A 26,468-nucleotide genomic window follows, 5' to 3' on the forward strand; every position below is an offset into this window, starting at 1 on the left:
CTGCGTCTTCTTGATCCACTGCTGCGTCTTCTAGATCTGTAACTGCGTCTTCTTGATCCACTGCTGCGTCTTCTAGATCTGTAACTGCGTCTTCTTGATCCATTGCTGCGTCTTCTAGATCTGTAACTGCGTCTTCTTGATCCACTGCTGCGTCTTCTAGATCTGTAACTGCGTCTGCTAGATCTGTAACTGCGTCTTCTTGATCCACTGCTGCGTCTTCTAGATTTGTAACTGCGTCTTCTTGATCCACTGCTGCGTCTTCTAGAACTGTAACTGCGTCTTCTTGATCCACTGCTTCGTCTTCTAGATCTGTAACTGCGTCTTCTTGATCCACTGCTGCGTCTTCTAGATCTGTAACTGCGTCTTCTTGATCCACTGCTGCGTCTTCTAGATCTGTAACTGCGTCTTCTTGATCCACTGCTGCGTCTTCTAGATCTGTAACTGCGTCTGCTAGATCTGTAACTGCGTCTTCTTGATCCACTGCTGCGTCTTCTAGATCTGTAACTGCGTCTTCTTGATCCACTGCTGCGTCTTCTAGATCTGTAACTGCGTCTGCTAGATCTGTAACTGCGTCTTCTTGATCCACTGCTGCGTCTTCTAGATCTGTAACTGCGTCTTCTTGATCCACTGCTGCGTCTTCTAGATCTGTAACTGCGTCTTCTTGATCCATTGCTGCGTCTTCTAGATCTGTAACTGCGTCTTCTTGATCCACTGCTGCGTCTTCTAGATCTGTAACTGCGTCTGCTAGATCTGTAACTGCGTCTTCTTGATCCACTGCTGCGTCTTCTAGATTTGTAACTGCGTCTTCTTGATCCACTGCTGCGTCTTCTAGAACTGTAACTGCGTCTTCTTGATCCACTGCTTCGTCTTCTAGATCTGTAACTGCGTCTTCTTGATCCACTGCTGCGTCTTCTAGATCTGTAACTGCGTCTTCTTGATCCACTGCTGCGTCTTCTAGATCTGTAACTGCGTCTTCTTGATCCACTGCTGCGTCTTCTAGATCTGTAACTGCGTCTGCTAGATCTGTAACTGCGTCTTCTTGATCCACTGCTGCGTCTTCTAGATCTGTAACTGCGTCTTCTTGATCCACTGCTGCGTCTTCTAGATCTGTAACTGCGTCTGCTAGATCTGTAACTGCGTCTTCTTGATCCACTGCTGCGTCTTCTAGATCTGTAACTGCGTCTTCTTGATCCACTGCTGCGTCTTCTAGATCTGTAACTGCGTCTGCTAGATCTGTAACTGCGTCTTCTTGATCCACTGCTGCGTCTTCTAGATCTGTAACTGCGTCTGCTAGATCTGTAACTGCGTCTTCTTGATCCACTGCTGCGTCTTCTAGATCTGTAACTGCGTCTTCTAGATCTGTAACTGCGTCTGCTAGATCTGTAACTGCGTCTTCTTGATCCACTGCTGCGTCTTCTTATTGGTCTATTAGTGCATCGTCTTGTTCTGCTTATGCGTCTTCTTATTCTTCTACTTCTGCGTCTTATTCTTGTGCTACTCATGCTGCTCTCCAATTCTGCATCTACATCTTGTTCTACTGTGTCTACTTGTTGTTCTAATTCTGTATTTTTCTTGTTATATTTTTGCCCATTTCTCCTTACACTTTTGCTTCTACTTCTAGCTCTTCTTCCATTTGTCCTTCTAATTCTTCTGCTTGTCTACTACTTGCTGTTCTATGTCGTCTACTTACAACAATGGTCCACCTCTCTTTTACATCCCTGCTATTTGCGTGTCTGCTTCTTGTTATCCTACTTCTGTGTCAGATTTTTAATTACTTCCTCGTCTAATTCTAGTTACTTATTCTCCTATTGTCTAATTATTCCTAGTCTGCTTCTTGTTATTCTCCTTCTGTACCTACTCCCATTCCAGCTTCTACTTCTTCTACTTCTATCTTTGCACCTTCTTCTATGTAAAAATTAATTTAATACTTATTCCTCGAAAATTATACGCATTAAATGGCGTGTTTAATTAATATGTAGGCTAACATTAACTAAGCTGACAGTTTGAAGTTATATTCGTTGTTATTTAAACTATTTATTAAAAGAATTTGAATAAAATTTTCCTTAAATTTAATAAAATAATTACTCACCATTTGCATGCTCATGCGGATATTCATAGTATTCTGATATACATAATTTCGTTATTTAAAATGTGTGGGTAAGCGCGAATGTTGAACAAAATGTAATACATAAACTAGATATGTATCAGCTGAAGGCACATCAGCCAATAATTTACATCCAAACTGTGATCAATTGACTTACTGTATTAGTCAACCTTATGGCCTCAGGTTCGAATTCTGACAGTTATATGGATGCCTGCTTGTGTTTCATCGTTGCTAATCGTCACCCTAATTACCATTAATACCTCCCCCACCCATCATTCTAGACGGTGTTGCTGAATTGGTTAGTTTCCCTCAATCAGTGATCATATTCTCGGTTAGAGATTGAGTGTTACGTAGGAGTAGGTTTATTGGAATCCCGAACGTACGTAGTATTTGCTCTCAGTGAAGTTTGAAATACTTTTCTTCTGGAGGAATAGAGTTTATTCACGCCTGGATATTTCTAACATCTTATCGTATGAAGTGATAATAATAATAATAATAATAATAATAATAATAATAATAATAATAATAATAATAATAATAATCTATACTAATAATAAATCTGTAGCCAAAATTTTTCTGGTAATTTTCGATTTTACAAAAATAATTGGTGTTAACATGTATAATTTACCATTCTGAAACCGAAAATCGCTTTTTTGAAATTTTTGTATGTATGTCTGTCTGTCTGTCTGTCTGGATGTTTGTTACCTTTTCACGCGATAATGGCTGAACGGATTTCGATGAAAATTGAAATATAAATTAGGTTCGTTGTAACTTAGATTTTAGGCTATATGGCATTCAAAATACGTTATTTAAAAGGGGGGTTATAAGGGGACCTGAATTAAATAAATCGAAATATCTCGCTTATTATTGATTTTTGTGAAAAATATTACATAACAAACGTTTCTTTAAAAGTGATTTCTGATAAGTTTTATCCTTTGAAAAACTTTGATAGGACTGATATTTAATGAGATAAATTAGTTTTAAAATAACTGCCATCTAAGGCGGTGTATTGAAATAAAAAACAAATGACTTCGTCTATAAGGGGCCTTGGACACAACAATCGAAATCTATGAAACATACGGTAGACTACAGAGAATGTTTCTGTGTTTGTATGAAGTAATATCGGAAGCTAAATTAACCGATTTGTATAATTAATTATTATTTCATCATTGGAAAGTGTAGTTCTCTGGATGGACATAATGCTATAATGTTATTACAATAACTTGTGAGTGAATTGAGGACAGGTAAGATTAAAATAGCTTCTTATGCACAGAAAACTTGATAGGTTATTCTGTACATTCATTTCCTGTATTTCTTAAAATAACTGCCATCTAAGGCGGTGTATTGAAATAAAAAACAAATGACTTCGTCTATAAGGGGCCTTGGACAAAACAATCGAAAGCTATGAAACATACGGTAGCCTACAGAGAATGTTTCTGTGCTTGTATGAAGTAATATCGGAAGCTAAATTAACCGATTTGTATAATTAATTATTATTTCATCATTGGAAAGTGTAGTTATCTGGATGGACCTAATGCTATAATGTTATTACAATAACTTGTGAGTGAATTGAGGACAGGTAAGATTAAAATAGCTTCTTATGCACAGAAAACTTGATAGGTTATTCTGTACATTCATTTCCTGTATTTCTTAAAATAACTGCCATCTAAGGCGGTGTATTGAAATAAAAAACAAATGACTTCGTCTATAAGGGGCCTTGGACAAAACAATCGAAAGCTATGAAACATACGGTAGCCTACAGAGAATGTTTCTGTGCTTGTATGAAGTAATATCGGAAGCTAAATTAACCGATTTGTATAATTAATTATTATTTCATCATTGGAAAGTGTAGTTCTCTGGATGGACATAATGCTATAATGTTATTACAGTAACTTGTGAGTGAATTGAGGACAGGTAAGATTAAAATAGCTTGTTATACACAGAAAACTTGATAGGTTATTCTGTGTATTCATTTCCTGTATTTCTTAAAATATTGTTTATGAACACATTCATTTTTATCTCAGAGAATTAACGAACAACGAGAGTGTATTGATTTAGTTTGCAGTAATAGTACAGTACGTTAGCTTAGCAATCCATTATTTTATAATTCAATTTTAACTATGCTCAATTTAATCGAGTTAAAATACATCAAATATATATGCAATAAGTGCAATGCAAAAAAATTGGGTAATGAGCCAAGCAGATTATGTTGCGCTGTTGTAAAAGCTGTTCCTCCTGAGATTCAAGAGCTCCCACAACAAATTAAAAACTTTCTAATTCGTGTACATCCGTTATCAACACAGTTTTTACATAATATAATATAATATAATATAATATAATATAATATAATATAATATAATATAAAATAATATAATATAATATAATATAATATAATATAAAAAAGGTAAAGGTATCCCCGTAACATGCCATGAAGGCACTTGGGGGGCATGGAGGTAGAGCCCCATGCTTTCCGTGACCTCGGCACTAGAATGAGGTGGTGTGGTCGGCACCACGCTCTGACCGCCTTTTACCCCCGGGAAAGACCCGGTACTCAATCTTATAGGAGGCTGAGTGAACCTCGGGGCCGTTCTGAAAGTTTGGCAACGAGAAAAAATCCTGTCACCACAATATAATATAATATAATATAATATAATATAATATAATATAATATAATATAATATAATATAAACATAATAATAAATCTGTAGCCAAACTTTTTCTGTTAATTTTCGCTTTTCCAAAAATAATTGGTAGTAACAATTAAGAAACATGTTAAAGGAATTGTCATTGCATCAAATGAGTGGTCTCTGAATCAAAATGATCGCATTTTAATATTTTAAATACAATTTAAATTAAGTAACATATTAAACGATTTGTTTTTCTATCAAACACGAATGTTCCCTGGATCAAACGTCCTATTTTAATTATGTAGTTAGTTTATATTTATTTCTAACGTGTGCAGCGGAGCGCACGGGTGTGGCTAGTAATAATAATAATAATAATAATAATAATAATAATAATAACTTATGGCTTTTAAGAAACTCGTAGGTTCATTGTCTCCCTCACATAAGCCCGTCATCGGTCTCTATCCTGTGCAAGATTATTCCAGTCTCTATCATCATATCCCACCTCCCTCAAATCCATTTTAATATTATCCTACGGCACTGTGTGCAAAAACGGAAATCTAGCTGGACAACCGTTTCTTGGATATTAGATTTTCTGCTTTGTTATAATGCGATATAGATTTTACAAAGCAAACATGTATAATAGTTTATTTCCAGTCATAATTTGCTTAATAAATTTTATGGTTTCAGAAGCTTACTTTTTGACATCCACTGATACATCAAATCGAAAACCAGGCATGACAACAATGACAGACCAAACATTAGGCAAAGTACAGAATTCGAATCTCGTTGAGTGTGTGGTTCAGAACAATTTACTGGAACGGTTAACGTTACGGCCGCAAAAATGTGTTCCCCTGCTGGTTAGCCTGCCCGCACCTGGGCTGTGTCAATGATTGACAAATTTGTGTTGATTAGCCGTGAGGCTGCCGGTCCTGAATGACAAATGAGTTTCGAGATTATTAATGACGTCAAAGATACCCCACCACATGTGGTACTGTGTTCACTACCCTGAGTTATTGAATAGTCAACATGTACAGTCCGTTTATGTGAAAACGACACGCTGGTGTTTTAGATTTGTGCGATATTGGTCTTGGATTAGCAAGCAGATTATATACGCATTTCCCATTCAAACGATTCGAGGTTCGATTTCCGGCGTGGACAAAAGAAAAGATTTTTCTTCCGACCTTGCTTTTGTCAAATGTTATTCTATGTTATCTCAGCTGTGGTCCTTTGTCGTACTGACCGCAGGAGCAGAGAGAACAGCTATGTGTGCCTGTGTAGTTTTGGTCAAATGGTATAGCCTTTCCTATACCGTATAAGACTATAATTACCAAAACGTGGAGATAAAGCAGCACAAAAAAGAAATAGAAAGAAAGGAAGGACGAAGAAATTTCCAGGTTATGTTTAACTGATGGTATAATAGCTTAAGAACTTCAAAAATTCAATTTTTCAATTTTTTTCTTTTATTCACAAATATTACTTTAGAATACTTTGCAGAAAAATTTCACAGTTCATCTTTGTATTATCCTTGTTCTCCTTACATCCTCATTGTTATATTTGTCTTTTACTTCTTCTCGTCGTTCTTGCCTTCCCATTGTCCTTCTTGTATTTTTTTTTAATTTTATTGGGTTATTTTACGACGCTGTATCGACATCGGAGGTTATTTAGCGTCTGAATGATATGAAGGTGATAATGCCAGTGAAATGAGTCCGGGGTCCAACACCGAAAGTTACCCAGGATTTGCTCGTATTGGGTTGAGGGAAAAACCCCGGAAAAAAGCCACAACCAGGTAACTTGCCCCGACCGGGATTCGAACCCGGGCCACCTGTTTTCGCGGCCAGACACGCTGACCGTTACTCCACAGGTGTGGACACTTCTTGTATTCACCTTGTTCTTTTATTCACCTTGTTTTTCTTGTATTTAACTTGTTCTCCTTGTAATCACCTTGTTTTCTTGGTATTTCTCTCGTTGTTCTTAAATTCCCCCTTTTCTCCTTATATTCTCCTTGTGTCTTCATTTCCCCTTGTTCTCCTTGTATTCCCTTTGTTCCCTTTGTCTTCACCTTTTTCTCCTTGTCTTCCCCTTGTGTTTCCCTTATTATCCATATCTTCCCCTTATTCTCCATGCATTTTCATAGTTTTCCTTGTCATTCCATTGTTCTCCTTGTATTATCCTTGTTCTCTTTGTATTCCCCTTCTTCTCCTTGTATTATTTACCCTTTCTTTTATTCTGTTCCCTTTTTCATCCTTATATTCCCCTTGTTTTCCTCTATTTCCCTTGTTCTCTTCGTTTTTAATAATAATTGTATTTCCACTTTTGTCATATTCGTTTTTTTCTCCTTGCATTCTCTCTGGTTTTCTTGTCTCCACTTTCCTCCTTGTATCCCCCATTTTCTCTTTCCGTTCCGTTTGCTTCCCTATATTTTCCCTGTTTTGCTTGCATTCACCTTGTTCTCCTTGTTTTTCAATACCCCTTCTTCGTATAGCTATGCACCTGTTGACTGGCAATCGCACCCGCACTTAGTTCTATGTAAATTTATTTATTTATTTATGTATTTATTTATTTATTTATTTATTTAACCTGGTAGAGATAAGGCCATCAGGCCTTCTCTTCCTCTCTACCAGGGATTACAACTATAGATTGACAAATCGAACTGAAACCCTGACCGAGTTACTACGTGAGCGCTGGCTGTCTGGGGGAGGAGCAATTGAGAAAGTACGGGCGGAAGGGAGAGAGCACTATGCACTACTGGGTGTTCATTTCAAAGTGTGTCATGACGTCACTGTTGTTGGGTCACCGATTTGAAGCGAGTTTCAGCTTATATGTTAGAGAAGTTGCCTATTATTTAAGGCGTTCTTCAATCTGAACTTGAGAACGTGTACGGTATAACTTGAACGTCGTAGCAACAGATGGCGGTCTGTACGGTCTGTGTGCTACCATAACCTCTTTCGAACTGTGTTTTGCGCCGGCAAGTCGTATGCAGGGTATTTGTTATCATCGGTTGCGTACGGTAACATTCCACAACACAAATCAAATGCTCCGTGTCCATGTTGACCGTCGAAGTTAATGTCAACAAATACGTAAGTAATCGTTTTAACCCTCTCCCCATATCCCGACAGTAAGTATTTCCAAACAGTTCACATTCCCGCCACTACCGGCGTTACTGTAAGTATCGGTACGTACTCTTCAGAATGAACGCTGTACTTGCTAGGCAACTTCTCTGCCTCATAGGTTATACACCTCTGCGGAAGTGTAGGAAGATTGAATTCTCTAGGTTCATCGGCTAGCCACATGACGGCATACAGTGAGCCATGACACACTTTGAACTGAACACCCAGTATGTAATTGCAGGTCCACTCACAATTTGTCAAACCTTCTAACAAAAGCATTAAAAGGTTGACTAGTTGCCTGCAATGCTAGCATAATGGAACCTTCCTAGCCGACAGTCGAGGCAAAAATGAAGAATCCGTTATTGTGGTAATACTGAGAGTGGTTCTTCTATTGGTCGCGATGCCCACACACACCCTCTCAGATATTTACGTGGCGATTGGTGACTGAATGACGAGGAGCGAGGGAGAGAGAAGAAAGAAAGAGAGAGATTCCAGAAGTTGGCGTGTTTTACGGGGGTTTCACTTGAAGTTGTCGAACTATACAATATTAAGAATACAATTACAATTAGCTTAGTAAAGATACATACCTGTCGATTTTTGCACCACAAACTCTGTTATTACCAGGCTGGGGATCGAACTAGGACCGTCTCGATAGATCAGCGTGATAGTGCTAAGCCACAGACGCAATCTCATCACTCTCGCAAAAAAATAAATTAATTAATTTGCGTGTAAGTGCCATTGTAATATTGGGATGTTGCATTAACTTGAGAGACGTCCTGTACACAGCTCTTCGGAATTGAACATCTCGTTGGCCTGTGTTGTAGGTAAACGCAACCGAAGCCGTGCGCCGCTCCTGACCCATATGCTGTGTGTGGTTTCTTTGTGTCGTCTAGTCTCTCCTCTTTTATCGGAAGTGCTCCATGTGCGATTACTACTGTTTCAAAAGGATCGTCCCAATGATCAGATCTCTCTTTCGTTCCTCTGTTACTTTCCGTCTGTAAAATGTAATTGCTTTCTCTCCCTCTCTCTATTCGAACAAGTTGAGGCAATCTGGTTTTATGTCAACTTCGAAAAACTTCTTTTCGGTCTAATAATGTTCGGCTATAATAGTATGTTCCAGCCCTTGACATCTGCGGATTTTCCGCTCTAGGAATTTCCATAAAGTACAAGACAGCAGACAATACTAACTCCTGATACAGTTAAATAAAACTTTGAAGTAAACTTTGTTCTCCTCGGTACCTGTGTTCTGAGCCCACAATCTGAATACAGCTCAGATTCGACTGTTATGTAAGACTTTCAAAGTGTTTAACGTTGTACTGAATTTGTAGGGAGGAATTTGTCCATGAGAAAGTGTTCAAAACATTAACATATAACCTAAAAATACTTCTCCATTAAACTTCATTTGAATATATTGTGTTGTTCTTCCTCTGACACACATACATCTTCAAGTGAGATTTACTGCCTGATATTAGGTTTAAGGTGTAGGTAACACAACTCCTACAAAATGAGAATGACATCAACATTGTAGCTGTAGCTACGTTTACACAGTTACGGAAAAAGTTGTGGATGTTGGTGAGAATTGTTTAGGCTGTGTGCCACATTTTGTTTCTGAAATTGAAGAAAAATAATGGAAATTGATGAAGAAAAATTATCATTGTTTCATAATTTTCCTGAGAAGCATTTCACTGGAATTAATCTAAGTCCTTGTTCTTCCTGTTTTATAAATATAATATGGATAGTAAATACTTCAACAATTGTATTAAAATTACTTAGTCCTTTTTTATTTTAATTATAACAGTGTGTTGCAAAATCACTTTGAAAAAGTTTTGTTCTGGTGGTGCAGTATTATCAGCTTGACCTTCAAGATCTGCTTTGCAATGGCTACCTTTTGATATAGTAGTATAAAATATAATTATTTCCTAAATAATTAATACCAAGTAGTGGTTAATATTTGTATTCTGGAGATCCGGGGTTCGATCATAGTGATAGACTACCCTGACCTGGATTTTTCGTCGTTTTGTTTAAGTAACTCCAAGTGAATACTGGAATATCAACAACTACAAGGACCATGACGTGCTTTACTAATCCTACAAACCTTGATAACATAATTTCGTATGTCTTATTTTTCGCGACAGGCCGGCTATCTGCCGGAGAAATATCGCGACTGACTTACTGTGCTCCCCTCTATTGAGAAGAAGGAGCATTAGAGGCAACCGCCGAAGAACAGAATGTCTTAAAAATAATCATGTCGACAGTATTCAGGTAAAAGAGCTTATCCCATAAACGAAATATTTTTCAGAAACAACTATAATTAAATTTTAACACATTATTATTAGTTGCTTTATATGAAAGAATGTAAACATCATTGTCAAAAACATATCTTCATGTTACGTAATTAAATTTTAATTGATTACAATAATTGCAACAACAAAGTTACATTTAAAAATGAGGGTTAAGCTCTTTCACCTAAACACAATATGTTTTAAGAAGGCTTGAACGTGATTCTATACTGATAGTTTAGTTTCTGTTATTTACCTCACATACTACGAGTATTAGCTGTAGGCCTAATAATAGTAATACTGTTGGATTATATACAAAATCAGGCAAGGTTCAGTGACATCTGTTTACATAGCATATGAAGAATTTCTGTAAGTGTTGAAAAAACATTTTGAAAGTTTATTTATTTATTTATTTATTTATTTATTTATTTATTTATTTATTTAAGCTGGTAGAGATAAGGCCATCAAAGTACTAAAAGATTAACTGATTAATAATAGCTAGACAGTTTACTGTAAAAGTTAAGAAGAGAGAATTTTTTTTTATTAATTAAGTAAAGATTAAACCTTCTCTACGCAGTAAGAAAATGCTTAATATGTTAGCTTTTGAACGCTACTAAATTCCGACAGTCTCTGATGTCACTGGGTAGGGTATTCCACAAGCGCGAGAGCGAGATTGTGTATGATGATGAATACGATGATGTCTTATGTGTTGGTATGGCTAGTATGCGGCTGTTTTGCGTGCCAGTGAAGAGATTATGATATGATGACAGGTAGCTGAAACGGGAGGCAAGGTAGGTAGGTGTAGAGGTGTGAAGGACTTGGAAAAGTAGAACAAGAGAATGAAAATTTCTACGTCCGTTAAGCCGTAGCCAGTTTAGAGTTTGGAAGGATGGGGTAATGTGATCAGCGCGACGGACATCGCGGACGAAGCGAACACAAGACTTATGAACACGTAATCTTTGCGAGTGGTTGACATTGAGGTCAAGTTGGTAATATTCGGAAAAAACTCAAAATAAACAAAATCTATTAAGCAAGGATACTAAAATTAATACCTATCGCTATGTGAGTATTTGTTCAACAACATCGTAGGAGATGTTCAATGTGATATCAAATTTGAAAAAAGCATTTAATATTCAGAGAGGTTGTGGTATTCATCGAAGCAAGAAAAGAAAGTCAAATAAATATGGGCAATAAAATTAATATCTTTCAGTGATACACAATAATATTTTGATTACTGGTATTGCTATTAGTACAGTATTATTATTAATATTATTGTTATTATTATTATTATTATTATTATTATTATTATTATTATTATTATTATTATTATTATTATATTGTACGAAAAAATAGTGAAAGAGAGAAATAAAATCTACTTCTGATTATTCTTTCATACAGTAACATTCAAACGTCATAGCTTTATGCGTATTAGATTGTGAAGTACGTACGTGACCCTAGACATGGTCATTATTTTATAAATTGAAGTGGATGCTGTTCTCTATCATTTTACAGCCACCAAGTCTGTGAAGTCGCTCTAACGGAGAACCTTTATCAGCGCGAGTATGAACGTTCATGGTTTTGTTACACTGGAGAAATGTCATGTCTTGTTAACGAGTGGAGAGGAAGATAATGGACTTGGCACTCTGCACGTTCGCAGATACGAACTCGTTGCCGCAGACCGATAGATTCAATTGTCTCCTCTTGACATCTGCTTCCTCTCCTTACTATAGGTTGTAGCTACCAAGTATCTTACCCGGGAATTGCAAGAACTGTACTTGGAAGTGAATCGATTATTTGAAAAACCACACATGTCCTTAGCTATAAGTTTTGAGTTAACTGCGATAACACTTTGTAGTTTATAAATATTGAATGTAAGTTTTTACCTTCTTAGAGTGAATTTTTCATATTAATATCAACATTTCTACACATTTTAAAGCTAACTTCAATTAAGATTTGAGAGCGCCCTAGTCTTCGTGGACAAGTGTTCTTTCTCAGATTTTTGCTGTAAAAGTTATAATAGTTTGAGAAAAAAAGCTATTTAAACCCTTCAGACCTGAATTTATATTTTAACAAAAAAATGGTCACATAATCATTCTGGGGATACAAATTTCCCAGATCAAGTCTTCACAGGAAATCAAAATTTGGGGACAATTTTGACCCCTGAGTCCCCAAAATTTTAAATTTTATTTTAAATTCAGGTATAGGAATGTTTCAAAAATAATATTCTCCATTTCTATCACACTGAATTTTTCAAAATATTTAAAAGTATCGAAGACATTCCAAATAAGAAAAAAATAAACAATGCACACTATAATGTACACCAGGCCTGAAGGGGATAAATACAAATTTAGTACTTATGTACTTATGTATTTTATTCTCATATTACAACATGGAAAAAAAATAATACCATTTAAAGTGAAAACACTGATATTTTATTGAAGTCTCACATCATAGCTCCTCTGGTGCGTCATCTCTTGTTATAACTAGACCAGGAAAATACGAATATATCCTTATGAGATCTTTTGATTTCTTTCTCTTCATCACGGAATGACCCAGCCTATTTCTTTTCTTCTTCCTAATCAGTTTCAGCATCATTCTGTCTTCATCCAGTCTTTTCAACACAGCTTTATTTCTTCATGAACTGCCTTGTTTGCAGTTTTTCTTAGGAAAAATAAATGCGGTAGCTTCCCGTTGATTTCCGCACACCACTCTCTCTCTCTCTCTCTCTCTCTCTCTCTCTCTCTCTCTCTCTTTTTTGCATTTTAAAAAAGATCCCAGGGGACCCCAGAGTGGAGGTGAGGAGAGTGGATTTGATTATTAATTAGGCCCTCCGGACTTCACCGATATTCACCGCAAGAGTTAAATATCAGTTATATCAGGGTTTTTGACCCGATCAGAGTAAGGAAAATCCCAATTAACTTCAGAATAATAACAGCTAATATGTAAGTATGAATATTAAATTTGTTACTTATTTCTGTTACGTGTACTATTTAAGTAATTAAAGATCGAGATAATACATTAAATTCATTAAATGCATTTGCTTAAAGCTCTAGCATTTGCTGCGAAAAATTCAGCAGACCCGACTTCCATCCATATCAAAGAGAATAATGAAAATTATTGTGGTCTTGAAGAGGTTGCTTTTGCGTCATGTTGACAACATGTGGAGTAGAGAATGTTATCTGTTAATGTCTAATACTTTTTTCAGAATCCTCATAGAGATATAGTGGAGCAATATTCTCAGTGTTTGAAATGGTTCATGATTTAATTTATCGCTCTCCTTATTCATGAACAAGGAAAATAAATATTTATTCTACTGCTCTTGAGAAATTGTACACTACCGTGAAGTTTACTGAATGAGGTTAAAGACAAGCAATGTTGTGGAAAAGATTGAATTAAGTCCCCTTTATAACAGCTTGTATTAGCTTTTTCATGGTTTGTCTTTTTGCTTGTTACGATGTTACATTTATTCTCGGTTTGAACTGGAGAGATACTCATGAAATATAAATACTAAACAAGCGCTTTCCATAAGTATAATAAAATGTATGTAAATTTTAAACGACTTGAAATACACAGAGAGAAACATTTCTTACGCTTGTGAACAATACCAAGTAAGGAAAGGTGCTTCTGGAAAAAGAATCCGTTACAGGAAAACGAATCTTTGCTGTAACAAAATAGAAACATCATGACCCTATTCAAACGCGTAGGCATATTTACCACTGCGAAACGAAAAAGAAGGCAACTTCTAATGTCTTTCTATACCATAAACTCAAGTTAGTTACAAGCAGAGACAGAAAGAAACAAGGCAAAAAAAAGGGAAAGATAAAAAAAGTTAACTAAGATAGCAAGAGAAAGACATTTTTTTCTCTCAGGAGTTTGTCTTGAATAATAAGGAAAGACCGAGGTAGAAAGAGATAGAGATATAGAAAGAACGAAAACTTAACTGGAAGTCCAATTTGAAATTCATGGCAGAGAAGTTATTTCAATTACACCGCGTGGCCCGGTCTTGTCCCTCCCCTCAACCCCCTCCCCCGCCGTTCCGACATCCCTGTTATGTAGGTATGTCCCCTGTTCTCTTATTTGCAAACTGAATGCGAATGAGTAGTGGCACACCAGAGAAGTAAGGAGACGAAAATGCAAAAATACAACAAGCACATCATGCAGGCAAAAGTGGCGGGAGGAAAAGGGAGGAGAGGTAGCAGAGATGTCATATGCCAAAAGTCAAAATAACAGTGTATGGCATACGTAAGGGCGATGAGGGTAAATGGGGGAGAGGTCGAATAGTTAGAGTTCCTATTTTGTCAAATGTACGTTTAGAATTCTGATAAAGTTACACTGTTCTCTCTAAAATTATTCCAAACTCGTGGCCTTCGTTAATTAACTTTATAAATGTTTGTACTGCTCCGCTTTGGCCACATACGCCAATACTCTCCAGTCTTAATTCGTCATATAGAAAATTAAAATAATTATTGCGGATTAAATATGTAACAGTTTTTATTCTAGGGCATGATCTTTCAAAATTAAGCTAGTATAAGCTAATGTAACAATTACAATTGCGTGAATTCTTAACACTTGCTTATGGTTCTACAGTATCATAAAATTCATCATTATTATTAGTGTCGCCGACAAAGAATACCACTAATAAAACAATATTTGAGGAGAAAAATTCGCTCCGGCGCCGGGGATCAAACCCGGGCCCTTGGTTCTACGTACATAGCGCTCTGACCACTGAGCTACGCCGAATTCAATTCACAGCACCGGATCGAATTTTTTTACTCAAATAGTAATTATTGTCAACATTACAGAGATAATTCTGTAGGACAAATTAATAAATCCATAGCTAGCAGTGCATCATAACTGCGGAATCCCGGCCAAATAAGTCACTCAACTGAGTGCGCTCCTAGTATAATGGCAGTTGACACTAGATATATACGTCAACATATCGATCGTCCGGTTCAAAAGTGCGACAACTCAAAAATTGCCGTTTTTTAGTTATTTATACTACTGAAAGCCCCTTTCGGAGCTCTTTCCGATTCAATATTGAGATCTCATATTTATAACCAAAAAGAAAAAAAAAACGAAATAAACTGCTTTAGAAGTAATTATAACTATGGACTTTATTAATTCATTATTACTACATTTCGAAATGTATTAATAATGAACTGGAAGAGTGTGATATACTCGTCCTGAATACTGACTCATTTCTAATTGTGATTATGAACCAGAACTCTGTTCCTTTCTAGGTGGTTTATTTGAAACTTTCAACTGAAGATATCTCAAAACTTGTTTTTTTTTAGTTGTCGCACTTTTGAACCAGACGATCGATATTATATGCCTAACTTGGAGTCAGGCCACAAAGGTAAACACTGAAGAAGGAAGATTCGATCCGGTGCTATGGATTGAATTCGGCGTAGCTCAGCGGTCAGAGCGCTTGGTATGTGGAACCAAGGACCCGGGTTCGATCCCCGGCGCCGGAGCAAATTTTTCTCCCGAAATATTAATTGTCAACATTACAGAGATTATTCCGTAGGACAAATTAATAAATCCATAATACCACTAATAAGAACAAATTTGTTTTCATTAGAACTAAAAAAGTTACAGGCTTCATAACTCTTACAATTCATGATTTATCGTCCATGATCTTTCATTTTGTTAATAAGGTTGTGTTCTTGATATTTCTTGTCAGTTGTTTCTTATTTAAGATTAGGAAAATTTAATTAAACGTCACATGGATTTTCGGAGAACAACAAGGAGGATTGGATGTTTCTCGTGTTAACAAGTAATACCATAAATTGAGGAAATAATTTTAAAATTTGTAATTAATATCTAATCCCCATTTCGATTTGGTTGATAGGTCTTTCCCCTCTATTCACACTCTCTACCATCAGTGACGGAGAAGATGATATTGTCCATCTCACAAACGTTCGACTAATTGACTTTCAACACACTGAAAAATTTCATTATTAAAAATTTGTACCAGTAATAGGCCTATATACTTCGTATGTCTACACTAAGCGTTTGTATGTCATTTTTATTGCTGTTCAAACAACTGGCACATTAAAAAGCTACTGACGGCAGAAGATAAATCTTTTGTCCACCGCTAGTTGCTACACTACAGTATAAGGAATAGGACAATCTGCACTGTGTCGCTCCCCCTTAATTTAATTAATTATTAGTAGAAAATTTTATAAGTAACGGCACTAAATATACTCAAACATGTAACTCTCAAATATCTTTATGGCTGTATTTGATATTTACTTAAGTACAGTAGTAGCAAACAAACCGGACCGACCCTTGTAGCTGATTTCTGAGCCTTGTTTACTCCAGAGCACGATAGACTGGTAACTAAGACTTTTTTCATGGTTAGAATCCTGCCTAGAAAGGAAACTTTTTTTTGTTCCTTATTCAAATTTATTCCCAATACTTTTCGATTGCAGCGATATTTTACTACTTAACTAACTTATTATTCCCAGAACATGAATTTCACCAGCAATCGAAAAGTATTGGGGATCAATTTGAATAAGGAACAAAAAAAAAGTTTCCTTCCCAGACAGGATTCGAACCACGAAAGTCTTAGTTACCAGTCTGTCGTGCTCTGGAGTGAACAAGGCTCTGAAATCAGCTACAACGGTCGGTCCGATATTTTTGCCACCACTGTACTTTATTTAACATTTTATTTTCTGAAGTATACAGCTTGGGGGGGGGGGGGAGTGCAAGTATATGAGGTAATAGCTACCACTCTGTCGCTGACGCACTCTGGGAAAGTAGAAGTGGAAAGAAATTCCTTCGCATTCTCTCAACTTGCATGAAATGTCGTTTAGTTATAAGGTTACTGTTTGTGACGCCTTATATTTCTTAATATACCTGAGAATTACTCTATGGTTTCTTTCGTCGTTTCCAAGTACCTAAACTTCAGATTTTAATTTTGAAGTATATCTTCCCCTACATTCATTTTTGGTTAGGTGACATTCTGTAAAAAATAAAGAAGAAAAATTCATCTTCCTAATTTCAGTAATCTTCTGTCACACAGGTATTGACTGCTCATTCATTGCATGTAACTGTATACTATAGTACTATTCGTTTCAATTTCTCTTCAGCTGCTAATTCTTTACTCACTTCCTTCGTGCTAATCTGGCTGCTTTGCTTCACGAAGCTCATTTCTTAGTGTAAATAAGGTGTGTGTACGATCTCCATAATGAGCATTTAAGACGAAGGTTAAAACAAAGGTTTGGTAAAAGATAACACCTGAATTGTAACAAAATATATATTTCAATAAATTTATTATAGCCAAATGTGAAATAATATCGATCTGTTTCGAAAACAAACTACGGTATTCCCTCTCTTTCTCTGTTTTCAGGCCTAATGACTTTCCCGATATGTGGAGCGTATTAGTGTGTTGGATTATAATCACAGTAGCAGCTTGTAGTAGTGAAAGACAGTAAAATACATTTGTATTTTAGATACTTACTTACATGGGAAATGTGCAGCTACAGTTACGTCACTAAATTAATATATAATATCAGAACTGAATTTGTTTGAATTTCGGTTAATTCAAGAATGGGCATAACGGAAGGGAGGTAAATGTGATCCATTTCACCCCTTCTACAATATTTCGGACGTGTTTACATCACACGAACTTGGGGATAAAATAATGTGTTGACGACATGTTACCGCTTATTGGTCATGTGATGTCCATCTCTGTTAAAATAAGAATTGGAGATGAGTCTGATAGTTGGCTAGACGGTCTTGCTCTAGAGCAGCGATGTCAGACAGGGACTGAACCAGAGCTGGGCAACAAGAGCGGATTCTACTCTCTCACGGGGAGCCATATGATTTCTCTTCATCCCCTTTCTTCCCCGCCGTACACCGCGCAGCGTTTATTTAGTTACGGATGAATATTAAGCGTCCCCGTTTAGAGTCTAGTTCCGCTTCCGATGCCCAGCCCTGGACTAAACGGAGCGGAGCGCTCCACTAGACTGATTGCGGGCTCCGGTGTTTCCACAGACATAAGCAAGTTCAAGCTCCGATCTAGCTCCACAACCGGTATTGGAGCTTACAACTCTAACACTACTGCTCTAGAGTCTAGAGCTTTTGCACCACGGACTACTAATACTACAATTACGCTGATACTGCTATTGCTACTCCTATTTCTACTCTTACTACTACTACTATTGCTACTACTGCTACTACTACTACTACTACTGCTACTACTACTACTACTACTACTACTACTACTACTACTACTACTACTACTAACACCATCACTTTCACTACTACTTTCCATCCTAAAGGTCTGCAACTTTTATGGGGACTCTGTACTATTTTTGTCTTGTATCATAGCATATTGTAACTTTTATTAAACAATAATGTGGTTTTTATTTCTAATTTTAATCACACACCCGTCAACAATGAGTATTCCACTCAACACTGCAACACAATAGTCGTTATTGCACTCCACAGAACAATGACTATTCACGTGGATTATTGAGAACAACAACAATGAACTCCTAAACTCAACTAATGTTCACAAAGCACTATTTACAAAACAAAACTGTCAGTTCTCAGTTCACAGTTCCGTTCGCCTTGGCTAGTTCTTCTAGCTCACTCACTGAAGTTCACGGTACGTCGAACCCAAGTCTTTCAGATAAAGTTCATTTCACTTCGAACCCAAGACTTCCGGACACGTTGCTTCCGCGTGGACACTGCCACAGTTACTCAAGTTCACTGCACGTCGAACCCAAGACTTCCGGACGTGTTTCTTCCGCCTGGACGCTGCCACACTTACTCAAGTTCACTGCACGTCGAACCCCATTCTCGAAGGCTAGCTTCCTTACTCGCTCGCTGCTGATTCACAAACTGACTGACCAAACTAAATTGACTCGCGGCTCTCTCGCCTCTTTTAATTTATTAGATTACACGTACATGTATTGCGTCGCGTAGCTTCTGCAACAATCGGCTCGCGTGGCTTTGCGAAACTTCCAGATATTCCTCCCCTTGCTCCTTCTGCTCCGCGGCCCAGCGCCCGCCGAAGCTTGCGTTTCCTCTCCCCGCCGCTTTCCTTCCCGCGCGCCTCCTTTCTCCCCAGAAGCACGCGCGCGAAACTCTCCGACTCGGCCAGATTGTTCCGGCCTGCTGCCACAATATTATCGTATCAGTTCACAAAAAAATCTTAGACATTTCCCCAGAGTAGTTTACTGATTACAAAAGGAGGGAGTATATTTCGAGATGAATACATCTTTGTTCAAGTTAAAACTGATGATAAAATGTAACATTTTTAGCGTAATATGAAGTTCAGAAAGTCTCCGCTAGATGTTGCACATTTCAAAGCGTACTCGTGTTACCATCTGTAGAGAGTTTCCTAAACTATAAGTGAATAAGCGAGGCGTGCTGTCTAATAACCAGCTAGTGTTATCTGCATAAAACTGAATACTATGAAGGAAGTTACAATGCCGGGACTACTTCATCTCGTCAAAAATGCTGTATAACTCTTGAATTTTTCCACATTTTAAAGCTTCAATGCCAATGCAGAATCTATTGAAAACAATGAATTAAATTAAAAATATGGAAACAGTTTGAGAGTTAATTATTTACGTACAAAATATATTAAATTAATTTATATAGTTTTGTATGAAAACAGTTATGGACTAGAGAATGTGCTTACGTGAAATTAGCGGAAGAGAGAAAGAATTTAATAACAGTGAAAGTCTACAAAAACCATATTCCTAATGGAAAAAAAATACAAAACAATAAAAAAAAAAACAGATATTTTCACGCAATCATAGGGCTCTGTGAATCCTCTTTCACTTTTTCGCACTATTGCTTTCTTTCTTAAACCTCTAGACACCATTTTAGTTGATTATTTACTACGCTTTATCAACTGCTATGATTATCTAGCACAGTGATGTCAAAGCAAGCGCATTTTTCTGACCTTAATGTCGTGCGCGGGCAGCAAGCGCTAAGTATGGAAAGAGGAAGGGTTGTGTATATGAATAAGCAACCTGTTGGATTAACAGAACACTGGTGCACAAACTTCAAACGGAACGTGAAATTTTATGTCGTTATTTTTATATGGTTTCTTTCTGTTTAATATTATCTATATTGTCTGTAAAACGAAAGTACTAACACTGATTTCTTAATATTGCACTTGTGTTTTAAATCTTAATAACATAATAGAGAGTTAAGAAGGAATATTCACTTGAATTCCATAGTAGTATAATATTATACTGTAATAGTGGATGAAACACATCATTCATAAAGAAAGTCATATTCCAAAGAAAGAGATTGAGTATGACATGATAAGTTGGAATTTATATTGATGGTATCTTTAGCCTTACAAAAGTAATCAATAAACTAATCAAAACAATATTATAGTACAAAGCAAAGTTACCTAGGTACTGTATCTGTTTTAAGTGTAACTAATATTACATAACAAAACTCTTATCGCATTATGTTTTAAGGTGATATTTGTGAGCAACTTCCTATAATCAGAATATTAAATTATTTTCTCGAAATCTGCTGAAGCTATAGAGCTGACATTTTTTACAACACATGGCCACGTATCTTTTGCTTATGATGTAACTGTAGTTGCTTTGTTAATTCATTTTCTTACAAGCATTAATTTTCCATGCGAATATTTTCAAATTTGTAATACACTATCTTCAGCAATACGTATTTACGGTATATTAGATTTACGACAACATTGATTCAGTACATGTAAGGCTAGCTGCTAAATAAATAGGCCCATATCTGAAAATTTCGCTTTTCTATAAAAAATTGAAAAATATATTCCTTTTGAATACAAAATCAAACTTGTGAAAAATGAGCATTAAAATTAAAACTTACAAACTTACATTCTTATAATGCACTTATACTTCTCAGACATATTAAAAAATTAAGACGAATACAGTTTTAATAAGTTCTCTTCCCTTTATCCATTGAATCAGTGCTGGCCATCTCTGTATATAGCTCGACCAAGCGGGATATACTACCTCTTTCGTCTGTCTTTCCTTTTCTGTGTAAAGCGCTCAGGCTCTCATGAGCTCTAAAGCGCGCGCTTGCTCCTGTGAGCATCAATTGACATCACTGGTCTAGAACAATGTGCATGCGTGAAATTAGCGGAAGAGAGAAAGAATTTAATAACAGTGAAAGTCTACAAAAACCATATCCCCAATGGAGAAAAGAAAGTACAAAACAATAAAAAAAAACAACATATTTTCACGCAGTCATAGGGCCCTGTGAATCCTCTTTCACTTTTTCGCACTATTGCTTTCTTTCTTAAACGTCTAGACACCATTTTTAGTTGATCATTTACGACTCTTTATCAATCTTTATCACAGTGAAAATTGTTTAGATCCCAAAAGTTGTAAATGTCCACCTTTGAAAGAAGCCACGTATGTCAAATATCTGGGTATCATTATTGATCAGAACTTAAAATGGCCTCATCACATTACTTATCTTTGTAAGAGGCTTCGTAAAACAATTTATAAATTCGTTAATCTTCGATGCTACTTACCTATTAGAGTTCTACGAAATGTTTATTTGGCCATTATTCAGTCTATCATTCAGTATGGTATAATTGTTTGGGGTGGAAGTACAAAAATTAATCTTAGTCCGTTAAATTTACAACAAAAACGAATAATTAAAATTTGTTTGAAGAAACGTTTCGATTATCCAACTAAATTAATTTATTCTGAATTTAATGTATTTAATATTGAACAAATTTATAAGTATACGCTGTTAAAATTTTATCATAAAAATCGTAATAAGTTTGTATTACAGACACACAATTATGACACAAGACGAAATATTAATTCAACATTAGTAGAACCTAAATGTCTCACATCTGCTGGTCTAAAGCATAGCATAAATTTTGGCCCTCGGTTGTACAATGCTTTAACTAAATTACACCCAGAACTTCTAACATGTAACCCACTAACATATAACAAGAAAATTAGAAACGTGTTAATATCTTCAATTTGATTAAATAAATTTATAGCCTATGTGTATGAATTAATCAACCTATATTATATTTGTATTCTATAATTTTGAAATATATATTAGTCCTACTTTTCACGTGAGTTATTATTCTTCTCTAGTGTTAATATTATATTATATAATTCCATTGCTGCTGTAATTATATTTTAGTTCCTATTTTATTTTACTTATTTATTTATATTATTATTTTTTATTTTAATATTATATCTGAACTGCGACCGAGCACGAGCGCTGCTCATTCGGTCTCAAATTTTGTTAATACTACTGTATCTTCTTTCTATATTGCTTGTATTGTCTTAGTTATATTTCTCTTTGTTTTGTTTTGTAATTATATTTCTTTATTCTGTATATTTTGTAATTATATTTCTTTATTCTGTATATTTGAATTTAAATTTGAATTTAAATTGCTATGATTATCTTGCGTCTGAATGAGATGAAGGTGATAATGCCAGCGAGATGAGTCCAGGGTGCAGCGCCGAAAGTTACCCAGCATTTGCTCTTGATGTGTTGAGAGAAAACCATGGAAAGAACCTCAACCAGGTAACTTGTTCCAACAAGGATTTGAACCCGGGCCCGCTAGATTTATAACCAGACATGATAACTGTTACTCCACAACGTTGGACTTTAGACGTTACGGAATAAAGACTGAAGCAGTAATGTTTTTTATAAAATTTTTATCCCTTTCTTCCTTTATCAAGTTCTGAGAATAAAAGACTAGTTTCTGGTGTACAAGAGTTCGGGAATGAAAAGTGAAGCCTTTATGGGAAGCATATAATGATGCGACCCGAAAGAATCGAGTATTATAGTTGTGAGTTCGCCTCTGAAGAGAAGGACTCTTGAAGTAAAACTTGGAGCCCACACAGCAAAGATCTGACGTCGAACTTGAGCAGACTTGGAGGACTTAGGAAACTTTGTATAATGAGAGAACAAGTCGGTCAAGCACAACGGTTCCTGGAAGAGGTTTACACCAATAATACCAGCGAGCTACAGTCTGAATTGTTAATAGAAACTTCGTTCCAAGGCCGGAGAGGAAACTAAATTTTATATCTTCAAGACTTTTTCACTTGCAGCGAATTCATGGCATTTATACCAAATTTTTAGAAGAAATTGTTGTAACTTTTACGAAATCCCTCTCATTTCTTTCTTCTATCTGTATTTGATTGCAGCATCGATTAATTTAAATAAAAGTTTTATGTTAATGAAGAGAGCTTGGTGTCATAACTAAATTAGTAACAAATAATGTACTAGAACAGGCCTCCAGAACTGCAGCTCTTGAGAGCGACTGCTTTCCTCCCCTCTTTTACCCCACCCACCTTTACTACCTGTGCGGTCACGGCGTTCTAGTTACGCTCGGCTGCATCAACATTCATTCTCGGGGCGGAAGTTGATCATCCCCAATAGAAGTGGAGTGAGGCTGACGTCATAGTTTCCCTACTTTGCGAGTCCTGCAGGCCTGTACTAGAATAATTTCAAGGGGAAAATTCTTCCAGGGCCTGATATCGAACTCGGGACCTTTGGCTAAGCGCGCCAACAAAATACCGACTGAACTGTCCAGGAACTTTACCAGATCCCGGGCCAATTATTCCATTTATATCCACATACCTTAAATAAATTGACAAGACGTCAATGAGCCAACATTGAGTGCACACTATACTGTGTGACTTGAACCCCTTCAGGCTTAATGTACATTGCAGTGTACATTGTTCCTTTTTTTCTTTCTTGGAATGTCTTCGATACTTTTAAATATTTTGAAAATTAAATGTGATAGAAATGGAGAATATTATTTTTGAAACATTTCTATACCTGAATTAAAAATGAAATTTAAAATTTTGGGGCCCCAGGAGTCAAAATTGTCCCCAAATTTTGATTTTCTGTGAAGACTTGATTTGTGAATTTTGGATTCCCAGAATGATTATGTGACTTTTTTTTTTTTTTTTTTTTTTTTTTCAATTTTGCTTAATGTAAATTCAGGACTGAAGGGTTTAAATTGTGGTTTCATGTCAATGAACAGTTTCTGCGTCAGTAGCGCGTTGGCGCGATTAATTATAGGTCCGGCTTCGATACCTGGCCGCGGAACAATTTTTTCTTGAAATTATTGAAGTCAGTTTTGCAGGAAGCTAAAACTGGAAGCCAGATTTGCAGTGTTTTTTTTTTTTTTTTTTTTTTTTTTTTTTTTTTTTTTTTTTTTCTTCGTTGTTGGTAACTCTATAGCATATTTATGGTTGTGCTAACAGATGGAGTTACTTGTCAACAATGTGACGCTGAAACGTGTGTTGAGGTTACTGCCCAGCGACAGTCCTGATGTATATTTGTATTTGTGATAATTGGTTAATTAATATAACCCGGCACACTCACAATCACGCTCACATTCATACAAATTTCCAGACTCTAGGTACCCAGGAAATTCTTCTTCTTCAAGAAAAATTCACCGAGCGCCGAGCCCGGGAATCGAACCCGGGACCTCCTGATCTGTAAGCCAGCATGCTGACTAACAGATCACGGAGGCAGTCTAAGATTTGTAGTGTAATAGAATTTCTCAAAAGCCTTTGTTTCCCATAAATGTTCTACTCATCTTTCTTTGAGTTGCTAGGTAACAAACGATTTGTATCTGGTAATATTGTTTTTCGCAAGATCGTGTTTTTTGCTGTATTTAGAGCTGATTATTATTCTATGATGAATTGTACAACAATCGATCATCTGGACTCATGCCGCTTTTGCTACAAGTTCCTCAACACGAAGCTCTGTCCGCCACTGTATCGAGCAATATTTTATTTCTACATGAAAGTACAGATATAACTATTACTCATTGAAATGCATTACAAAATGTAAATGAATTCCTGAATACATTTGCTTAATAGCCTACAGTGGATGCATGTGTAAATGTATTTTGAAAATGCAATGTGTGTATGGGTGTGTGTGTTCCCTCTGTTATCTGGGTCTAACCATTTTGCAGGTAGCCCAACAGCCGGGGTAAATGGAGCGATACAGAAACAAATCACACATTTTCACCGCTATACAACAGGAAATTACATTCCGCCATATCCGCTTGTAAATGTTTCAAAATGAAAAATATATTCCTCCTATCAAGAAAATGAAATTCCACTTGACGTTTCGAGTGCTGTTTGACCTTGTGACGGAATAAAGAAAAGCATTTACCTTTCATTTGTAGGGTTAAAAATTGGCAATGAATAGCATGCAATGAATCATATACGATTTATAGTTCAAATACATGAAGTAAGGACTTTCCCGAAGTGTAAAGGCTATTCTGAAACGATAAACGTCACCCAGTAACCTTCTAACGGTATCGTTATATTTTTGTATCTAAGTTCTGTGTTCTGTTAATGGATTTCCAATAACGGGAAATTAATCATCCTACACTCATTCAATATCTCTTCCGTATCCAGGAATTTCCTAAAAATGTATGCTATATCCAAGAGGATTACTTCCATGATCGATATAACAACTTAATTTATATTTACGGATATTAGATAAGCCTCTTAATCAGAATTAAGCTTTCGAGTATTCCAAAGTGTCCTGGAACTTAACATTCCCAACGTTTCGGAACTAAAATAATACAGGTTCAATTGTCGGGACAGATAGGTAAGATCAGAGGGATCGTGTACTCTGTTAGGTTTCTTACACCGGGATAATCCAGATGACTGAGCAAAAGCAAATAATTCCCTCTTGTTTATGTAGCAAATTAATTATTGCTGAAGTCAAATGAAACATTCGGAAAAACATGAACATATATACCGGGTGGTCCAAAACTCTCGAGCCATTTTGTTGAAAGCATGGTCCAACGTTAATGATTGTTAGAGCCCAGACGAGAAATTATGGCACCAGTGCGAGGGACTCATTTTAGTTCGTTTGCTTGAACTCTCCCTCACACTCAAATGGAGGGGTGTTGGATTAGTTGGTTACTAACGTTCCGAGTGTTCAGATCGTTCTGCTACTACCGCTATTGCTACTACTGAAAACATTGTCCTTCTGAGCGCCCTCATTATGGCATTGTCTAAGGTATGAAATCATAGAGTAGTTCATAGTCAAGGACATGAAATAGCATACAATGTATGGAAATTCATGTCAGAAGAGGCTGTAAATGGAATACCAATTCCATTGAAAAGCGTGTGTGCAAGAATACTGGCTGTCACTGGTATTTCAAAGCGAACCTTGGCAAGAATCAGGAAAGAAGGGAAAAATATTGAAGCAGGAACAGCAGATTCTTTATCCAGTCCGGAAAAATCACAGGCGAAGAAGAAGATTGTTGCAGCTGTAGACAGTTTTGATCAGGAAGCCCTAAAAAAAACTCATCTATAATTTCTACGCTACGCATAAGCAGAGACCGACTCTGCAATCGCTT

At 36.4% G+C, this 26,468-nt stretch overlaps 1 protein-coding gene and 1 non-coding gene across 2 annotated transcripts in view; both read left to right on the forward strand.

Moving 5' to 3' along the window:
* Positions 1 to 26,468, forward strand: part of LOC138700581 (nephrin-like) — a 1,373,770-nt gene that overhangs the window by 1,109,397 nt on the left and 237,905 nt on the right. The window lies entirely within an intron of this gene.
* TRNAH-GUG (transfer RNA histidin (anticodon GUG)) lies at positions 15,519 to 15,591 on the forward strand. Its single transcript has one exon. It is a non-coding gene; the product is annotated as a tRNA-His (tRNA).

This window comes from Periplaneta americana, chromosome 5 (genome assembly GCF_040183065.1).
Source record: "Periplaneta americana isolate PAMFEO1 chromosome 5, P.americana_PAMFEO1_priV1, whole genome shotgun sequence".
Lineage (NCBI taxonomy): Eukaryota > Metazoa > Arthropoda > Insecta > Blattodea > Blattidae > Periplaneta > Periplaneta americana.